Here is a 9,518-nt window from a genome sequence, read left to right as displayed (position 1 = left end):
CTTCTAAGGAACACTCTAGCTGTACTTCTTCCAAGACAGATTTGTTTGTTCTTCTGGCAGTCCGTAGTAATATTTGATATTCTTCACCAACATCATAATTCAAAGGCATCAATTCTTCAGTCTTCCTTATTCATGGTCCAGACTTTCCATGCATATAAAGTGATTGAAAATACCATGGCTTGGTTCAGGCACACCATAGTCTCCAAAGTGACATCTTTGCTTTTCAACACTTTAAAGAGGTCTTTTGCAGAAGATTTGCCCAATATGTCATTTGATTTTTTTTATTATACTGTAGATGAAGATTTACAGAACAAGCTAGCTTCTCATTAAATAATTAGTACACGTATTGTTTCGTGACATTGGTTACTGACCCCACGACCTGTCAACACTCCCTCTTCTCAAACTTGGGTTCCCTATTGCCAGCTTTCCTGTCCTCTCCTGCCTTTCAGTCCTTGCCTCTGGGCTGGTGTGCCCGTTTAGTCTCCTTTTGTTTTATGGGACTATCTAATCTTTGGCTGAAGGGTGAACCTTGGAAGTGACTTTGTTACTAAGCTAAAAGGGTGTCGAGGGGCCATACTCTCAGGGTTTCTCCAGTATCTGTCAGATCAGTAAGTCTGGTCTTTTTTTGTGAGTTATAATTTTTTTCTACACTTTTTTTCTACATTTTTCTCCAACTCTGTCTGGGACCCTCTATTGTGATCCCTGTCAGAACAGTCAGTGATGGTAGCTGGACACTATCTAGTTGTGCTGGACTCAGTCTGGTGGAGGCTGTGGTAGTTGTGGTCCATTAGTCCTGTGGACTAATCTTTCTCTGTGCCTTTGATTTTCATCATCCTCACTTGCTCCAGATGGGGCAAGACCAGTGGGGTATCTTAGATGGCTGCTAACAAGCTTTTAAGACCCCTGACGCTACTCACCAAAGTAGGATGTAGAACATTTTCTTTATAAAATATGTTACACCAGTTCAGCTAGATGTTCCCCAAGACTCCCGCAGCCCTCAGCCCAGTAATTCAGTCCCTCACTTGATTTCTTGACTACTGCTTCCATGGTCATTGATTGTGGAGCCAAGTAAAATGAAATCCTTGACAACTTCAATCTTTTGTCTATCATGATGTTTTTTATTGGTCCAGGTGTGAGGATTTTTGTTTTCTTTATGCTGAGGTGTAATCCATACTGAAGGCTGTATGTAGTCTTCGATCTTCATCAATAAGTGCTTCAAGTCCTCTTCGCTTTCAGAAAGCACATTTGTGTCATCCGCACACTGCAGGATGTTAATTAGTCTTCAGCAAATCCTGATGCAGCATTCTTCTTCATAGTCCAGCTTCTAAGATTATTAGCTCAGCATACAGATCGAATAAGTATGGTGAAAGAACAACCTGAACACACACCTTTCCTGATTTTAAACCATACAGTATACCCTTGTTCTATTCAAATGACTGCCTCATGGGCACACTTAAGTGTTCTGGAATTGTCATTCTTCACAATGTTACCCATTATTTGTTATGATCCACACAGTCAAATGCCTTTCCATAGTCAATAAAACACAGGCAAACACCTTTCTGGTTCTCTCTGCTTTCAATCAAGATCCATCTGACATCAACAATGATATCCCTCATTTCACGTTCTCTTCTGAATCCAGCTTGAATTTCTGGCAGTTCTCTGCCAATGTACTGCTGCAACTGTTTTTTAATTATCATCAGCAAAATTTTACCTATGTGAGATATTAATGATATCATTCAATAATTTCCACATTCTGTTAGATCACCTTTCTTTGGAATGAGCACAAATATGGATCTCTTCTAGTTGGTTGGCCAGGTAGCTGTCTTCCAAATTTCTTGGCATAGATAGGTGAGCACCTCCAGCATTGCATCCATTTGTTGAAACAATTGGTATTCTGTCAATTCCTGGAGCCTTGTTTTTCACCAATGGCTTCAGTGCAGCTTGCACTTCTTCCTTCAGTACCATTAGTTCTTGATCATATGCTGCCTCCTGAAATGGTTGAATGTCATCCAGTTCTGTTTGGTGCAGTGACTCTGTGCATTAGTTATTAGAGGTATGCAAATCAAAACTATAATAAGATACCACTTCATTCTCACTAAAAAAAAAAAAAGTCTATAATAAAGAAAACAGCAAGTGTTGACAAGAATGTAGAGAAATTGGAACCTTCATCCATTGCTGGTGGGAATTCAAAATGGTGCAGCTGCTGTAGAAAACAATTTGGTGGTTCCTCAAAAATTTAAACATAGAACTACCCTATGAACCAGCAATTCCACTCCTAGTTATATATCCCAAATAACTGAAAGCAGGAATGTAAGCAGAAACTTGTACACCAACGTTTATTGCAGCACTATTCACAATAGCCAAAAGGTGGAAACAACCTAAATGTCCATAAACAAATGAATGAATAAACAAAATGTAGTATATATATATATATATACACACACACACACAATGGAATATTATTCAGCCATAAAGAGAAGTCCTGATACACGCTGCAACATAGGTGAATCTTGAAGACATTATGCTGAGTAAAGTAACTCATTTGCAAGAAGATAAATATATGATTCCACTGCTATGAGCTATCTAGAATAGGTACATGTATAGGGACCAAAGTTCATTACTGCCTATTTAGAAGACAGGCCTGGTGATCTGCTTCTGAAAGGTCACAGCCTTGAAAACCCTATGGAGCACAGTTCTGCTGTGCACACTCAGGGTTGCTTTTGAATTGGAATAAAATCTACGGCAACTAACAACAAAAACACTAGCAGGGTGGAAGGGAGGGGAAGGGGGAAGTTGTTGCTTAGGGGGCACTGAGTTTCTATCAATGGTGATGAAATAACTTGGAAACAGATAGTGGTGATGGTTGTACAACATGATGAACGTAATCAGTCTCACTGAATTTTACATGTAAAAAATGTTGAATTGGCAAATTTTGTTAAAATGTATTTTCATACAGTAAAAAAAATCTGAGTTATTCTTTGATGGAAGGAGTGACTTGTTATGGGTCTCATGGCTAGTAAAGGGTAGAGTTCAGATTCTTAACTAATATGGCATACCAGGAAAGGCTCCAGGGAAGGGGCAGGCATGGAGTGGGGCCGTGAAGGATGGGCTGGGTTGTTAGCTATAGAGAAAAGGGCTCACTGTATAGTTCTAGTCTGTTCTTAGAGGAGGCTCTGTCAGTTGGAGTGCTTGGCTCTCGCCTTGTTTTCTGTAATTCAGCTGATGCCTTTCCTAATTGGACAGAAGTGGAGAGGCCTTGTCTAGGACAGAGGCTGATAGGGCTGTGGAGGGTCTCCTGCCAGATAATGGACATGTGTAAAATACAGCATAGTCCTGAGTGTAGTCATCAGGGATCCTGTGGTTGTGTTTTTGCATGGCAGAGAAGCCTTATTCACATCGCTATTGGGAGTTGGAGTAGTGACCTGAAAAATAGTTCTTCGGTCACTCTGGAAGGTCACAGTGAACACATACACAGAATTCAACATGGCTTATGAATGTCTCTTGGCTTAGAGACAAGAATAGGCTCCTTAGAGCTGACCTCCTGCCTAAGGGTGATTTAGAGTGGCTTCTAGCAGTGGAAACCTTGGTGGTGTAGTGGTTAAGAGCTACAGCTGCTAATCAAAACGTTGGCAGTTTGAATCCACCAGGTGCTCCTTGGAAACTATGGGGAAGTTCTACTCTGTCCTATAGGGTTGCTAGGAGTCAGAATTGACGGCAACAGGTTTGGTTTGGCTTTGGTTTCTAGCAGTGGAACATGGGGGATGCAGCATCAGTGTGTTTGGTGCCTATTAAAAGCATATACTATAACTAGGGGAGCCAGTGAATCTCAAAGTGCAGAAATGGAAAAGGGAACATGGCAATAGTTAGAACCATTGGACCATGAAGCAGTCCAGAGCTGTTTTTGGTGGTCAAGAGGATGACACCCTTTGGAAAAAAGTAGAAAGGCAGTTAACATTTCATAAAATTAAGTAAAAGAAATTACATGATGTAGAGATCATAACAGAATAGTAAAGTAATATGAGGGAAAAATAGAAACGAAATAAAGTTAAATGGGGAAAATCACGAGTGGGTTCTTTTTTATACAAAGATAAAAAAAGTTAGATGTAAAATGTGGGTGATTGTTGAATGGAAATTATTGATTGGGTGGGAATCTATCATATTGAAAAAAGAAATGGCATCAAGGAGTCGATAAACTCAGAAATAAGTATGCTGGCCAGACCTCGAGAGTCCTGAAGAGACAGACATGAGGTAGAACTGTGGAATCCCTGGCATTCTGCTTCCCAGGTAAGTGGGAAACCAAGGACACAGTAGGGATTTAACAAAAAAGAATCAAAGTATCAGTCAGAACTGCATTGCATTGACTTTCTCTCGGTTGCCCTGAATTGAAACTCCCCCACCCCCAACAATAATGCGCTACGAGAAAAACTGAAATTGATCAAATGAGGTAAAGAGTAAACAGAGACTGTTGTTAGCAGCTGTAGGGTGGACTCCGACTCGTGGTAACCTTATGTACAATGGAACAAAATGTAGTCTGGTCCTGCAGCATCCTCACAATTGCCAGCATGTCTGAGTTCACCATTGGCAACTACTGACAGAGGCAAGACTACCCAAAGTCCGTTTGCTTCACCTTGGATACTGCTGATCCAGGGAAGAGGTGTTTGGGATGTATTTGTTCTGCAAAGAAGGATACCAGTTTATAAAGCGGAGGTATATGACTAACATATAATTTAATATATAACTTAAACCTGAAGAAAGCTTCTGGGTACTGCTGACCTGTTGCTTCTCCCAGTGAAGGTAATAAATTGTGTAGCTGCATATGTCCTTTTTTTCCAGGAAAAAGAGCCAGAATTTATTAAGTTTAGACTATATTACAGGTATAGAACTAGATATTAATACAATTTTCAGTATTATTTTATCACATCTACTCTTTATAATTAAATTAAAACTCCGTGATGTAGGTATTATCCCCACATTTCACTGTCTAACTCCCAACATCCCAAAGCTCATAAGTAGCATAGCTGGAATTTGAACCCAGATTCTTTAAAAAAATCATTCATTCATTCTTATAATTAATCATTAACTTTTGTGTACAATATTACTTGTATTTTGTACATAATATTCTTATATAATAAAGATATAAACTATCAATTTTAAAACTGGGAGATGTTTTAGCAATCAGATTAAATCAATTGATGGCTTAACTGGTCAAGTGGTTGTTGAAATACCCCCAAAAGGTAAATCAAGGATGCCATGCTATATGAATATATGTCCTGGAGTAAAAAGCAAATACATGCCTTTTATAAAATCTAAAGATATGCTTAATATATATATATATATTTTTTTTTTATTGCAGTAAAATATACAGTCATGTGCCGCATAACATCCATTCCAGCAACATTTGACCTCGGTCCCATAAGGGTATAATAGGGTTCAATAATCCCAGTCAGAAAACAGGAAGTAGCAGATGTAACTGGACGTAGCGAATGTAACAGGTTCCTGCATGCAACACGTGTATCTCATGTCTCTTGTATACAAGGCAATTGCGCTGCCAGGTGTATAATGGTACAGTACATATATAACCTATAATATGCATGTCTTGATAGTCCTACTAAATGCCTATGTTACTGGCTTATTTATATACTGTACTGTACTTTCAATTGTTCTTGTGTTATAAATGTCCAACTTAATGTACAACCCGTAGGTATGAGCCAACCCCCATGAAGCCCATTATATTAAAAATTCAAGATTTATAATAAAACAGGCTCTATTTTGTGACACACATCAAAACATTATTATTTTTATTACTGTATTATTAAGTTAAAGATGTTTTAGTGTATTTGGAAGTGTTTCTTTAATTTTTTTTATGCATAGAAAGGTACACTATATACTCAGACAAACATTTGACTAACTGATGTTAGACACAAACCATACCTAACTGTTCGGACTTAAAACTTACAAATTTGACTTAAAGACAGACTTAGGAGCAGAACTCGTTCATAAGCTAGGGGAGTGCCTATATATAATATGGTGTTCGTACAATGTCCAAATGACATAATGTCCTATTTCACAGAACATAAACAATGTATGACTCTATATATAACATAATATTTCCAGTTTAACCATTCTTAAGTTGGATATGCATTTTGAATCAGCAGTTCCATTCATTGGCATCAGTGCCTGGAAGGAACCAAGGTCAAGGGAAAGGCAGCAGTTCATACTCCTGCACCCAGGTTGGCCAATCTAAGCAGCCTGCACTTAACATCACTCTAGAGTTGGGCCTTCCCAGGATGGAAATAGAATAGAGTCTAGGTAACACCTGCTCCCCTTTCCAAGAAGCTACACAACACCCCAGGTGGGTGTGCCTGGCAAAGAGCCTTCTAATAACCTAGATTCTAGGGCAACAAAACCCACTCTTTGGTCCCAGTTCTGCTTTTCTTTAATTCCATGGTTCTTTCTTTCCTTTCAAACTGAAATAAATCTGTTTTCAACATCACCATGACATGCAGAATTCATGTCTTCTTCCTCAAGTCTTCCGCGTGCTTTGGTATAGGATAGAACTGATACCTGGACCTGGGGGAGACCTCAGAGGCCCTGGTGAGCCCAGAGACCTGTGGGGAGCCAGGCTGCTCTGTTCCTGTGACGGTGAGAGGAAGTTCTTTCTTCCTAGGAAAGGAAGATATTGGGTGGCAGCTCAAGTGCAGGGCAGAGCTGGGAGGATGCCACCTGTGGACAGGAAATGGGTCCTGAAGAAGCTGGGTGAGTACTCTCTAGCAGAAGGGCCAGAATGCACCTTGTGGGTCATATGTAGGCCTCATGGTGAGACTGGCTGGAGAAGCCAACTCCACGTGGTTAACGGGCTAGTTTTTCCAGACTAGCAATTCCATTTCATTACAGGAAGAAGGTGGACTGGCTTCTTCTCCCCTGTTGAGCTCAGGACTAAGGCCTAGGAAAATGTCACACCATCTGGTGTGAGTTGGGGGAAGACAGGTGAGAGATATGTCCCATCAGGCTACATTGCCACCTGAATGGCTGGGGGGAGCCTAGGAGCAAGGGGGAAGATGGAGGTTCATCATGCATATCTCATCTGTGAGCTCCTTCTGGTTCTCTGGATGTGTTGGATATAATTTAGGCTGTCAATCTCAAATCTGGGACCTCAGCAAGGCCTAGGGACCTGCTGAGTTACACTTTCCCGCTTGTTCCTGGCCTGGAGACAACTGTCTCCCTGTGGTGACTTGACACTTAGATGGCACCCCTACTGAAAGCTAGAGCTCAGGTCAGTGGGATTGTGTGGCAGGGCAAACAGCAGGGTTTTGGCATTGGGCAAACTCAGGTCCAAAACTTGGATCTGCTACTTCCTAGCTGTGAGATCTTAGCAAGATAACTTCTGATCCTGTCTCGTCTATAAACTCACAGGAGAACAAATAGCACTTTCTTCGTAGTGTTGGACCACAGTAACTCATGCTACTTCCCTTCCGCTTTCTGGGGCCTGGAGTGCAGCTAGCTCTGCACACAGGGTGTGGACTTGCTTGGATTGACTTGTGATTACCAATGCAGTCCTGGAGGCAGAATATCAGAAACAAAATTCTCATTGAAGTTTCTTTTGAGCTCAGGGGAGTTTCCTCATCCAGGTCGGGTCAGTGCCTTAGAGAGGGGGGTGCCTTCAGCTGGAGGTAGCATCATCAGCAGGCAAGTAACCCCAGTGGGAGGAGTTAAAGAGCAGGGTCCAGCTGCATCTCCATGCTTGGAGCTTTCCAGCCCCTCCCTGAGCAAAGCCTTAAGGCTTAGGATTGGTTGAAAGCTTAGGATCAGTGGCCTTGATTTTCTGCGGTCAAGTAAGTTATCCCTGTGGCCAGCAGGTGGCACTGAGTCCTCAGTTCTGCTAGCCTCGGGCTCACTGTCATCAGCCTGTCTGTGTGCCTGCGAGCACACAGGGAGTTTATTCTGCATGGGGTCCCAAGGTTGGGGCTTCTGAGGGGCTCTTCATTTGTAAGTCTGGCCCCTCCTCTGGCCTTAAGGAGAGCCAGCTGAGTCTCAAGAGCCAGGCTCTGAGCAGCTTTTTACCTTTTTCCCTCTAAACAAGAAACAGGGCAGCTTAGCATGAAAAGAATCCACACTGGGGGGCTGCATGGGAGCGGGGATTGGGCAGCCCAGAGTTTGGACCTGCACCAGCAGCTTCCTGGAGCCCTCCCTCTGGAGCAGCCTGGGACATACACTTGCTGATCAGATGAAAACCCAGGCCTCACTGCAGCAGCAACCCTGGCTAATTGTCCTGTACACTTCTTCCACCATTCATTCATTCATTCATTTGGTGCCTACTCAGTGCCAGGCAGAGTGCTGAATCAGGTGCTTGACATGGGAAGGAATGATCACAACCATCTTAATAGGACCACTCACCGTGGGGGTGAGGCCAGAAGCAAGAAGATCAGGCAATAGGCATTGCCCCGGCACCTGTAATCAGGGTCTGAGTTGGGAGGGGCACTGTGTAGAAAGTAAGATCAAGCAAAGAAATTCATCACTGAGGGGAAATAAAAAAGGACCTTCTGTCTTAACATTTGCTTGGTCAGTTTTCTCATCATGTGGCTGATTGAACAGCAATCACAATTGTTAACATTTCTTAAAACACATATTATAGACCAGGCACTTAAGCATTCTACATATGTTTTTCACTTACTCCCCACAAAAATTCTATGAGGTAGGTACTATTAGTACACCCATTTTATAGATGAGGCAACTGAGGCACAAACAGATTAAGGTCTTACAGCTAGAGCTCAAGAGCTCATGCTACAATTACCACACCAATACATATGACATCACCATCTCTCTCTCTCTGAGCACCCCAGCCTTCTAGTAGATCCCTGGGAGTGGAGGCAGGGCCCAGGGATATAAGTTCAGCGAATGTCCAAAGGTGGAGATGTCCAGAGGGCTGGGCCACCTGAGGCATAAAGGGGAATGGCCCTCTGAGCTGGGGGAAGAGGAGCCAGCTCCAGGTGCCTTCCCTGGCCTCCTTGCTAGGGTCCATAGCACCTCTTGAGTGTGAGGTGACAGCTGCCAGCCCCTGCCCTCCCTATTCACCAACACACTCACTGCAAATCAACATTTTTGTCTCCCCAAGAACAGCCCAAAGTTTAGGTCATGAAGGGAGAGGCTTTATTGACAAAGGAGAAGGCAGAATTCTGGGCAAGTACACACAGCACTGCCCCAAGAGTCTAGGCTCACGATCAAGGGCTTCCTTGCCTCAGCAACCTTGCTCACGCCCACCATCCTGAGCTTTCCAACACCTCCTTTTCCAGCAACCCAAAGATGCCCATGGCCACCTGTGGACAGACAAGGTGAGTGGCAGCCACTGTTGGGGAGCCAGAACCCGAGTCTGGTCTGAGGCCTGCGGTGTGTGGCATGCCCCCGGACGCCTCTCCTCACCCTCTTTCTAACTGGCATGTCAGTGTCTGCAGCAGCAGTAGCAGCTGCTGCCCCAGCCCACCCCAGCCTCCCAGGAAGGGGGACAGAATGGGCACAGGCAG

This window comes from Loxodonta africana, chromosome 7 (genome assembly GCF_030014295.1).
Source record: "Loxodonta africana isolate mLoxAfr1 chromosome 7, mLoxAfr1.hap2, whole genome shotgun sequence".
Classification (NCBI taxonomy): Eukaryota; Metazoa; Chordata; class Mammalia; order Proboscidea; family Elephantidae; genus Loxodonta; species Loxodonta africana.
Note: the sequence above shows the minus strand (reverse complement) of the source record.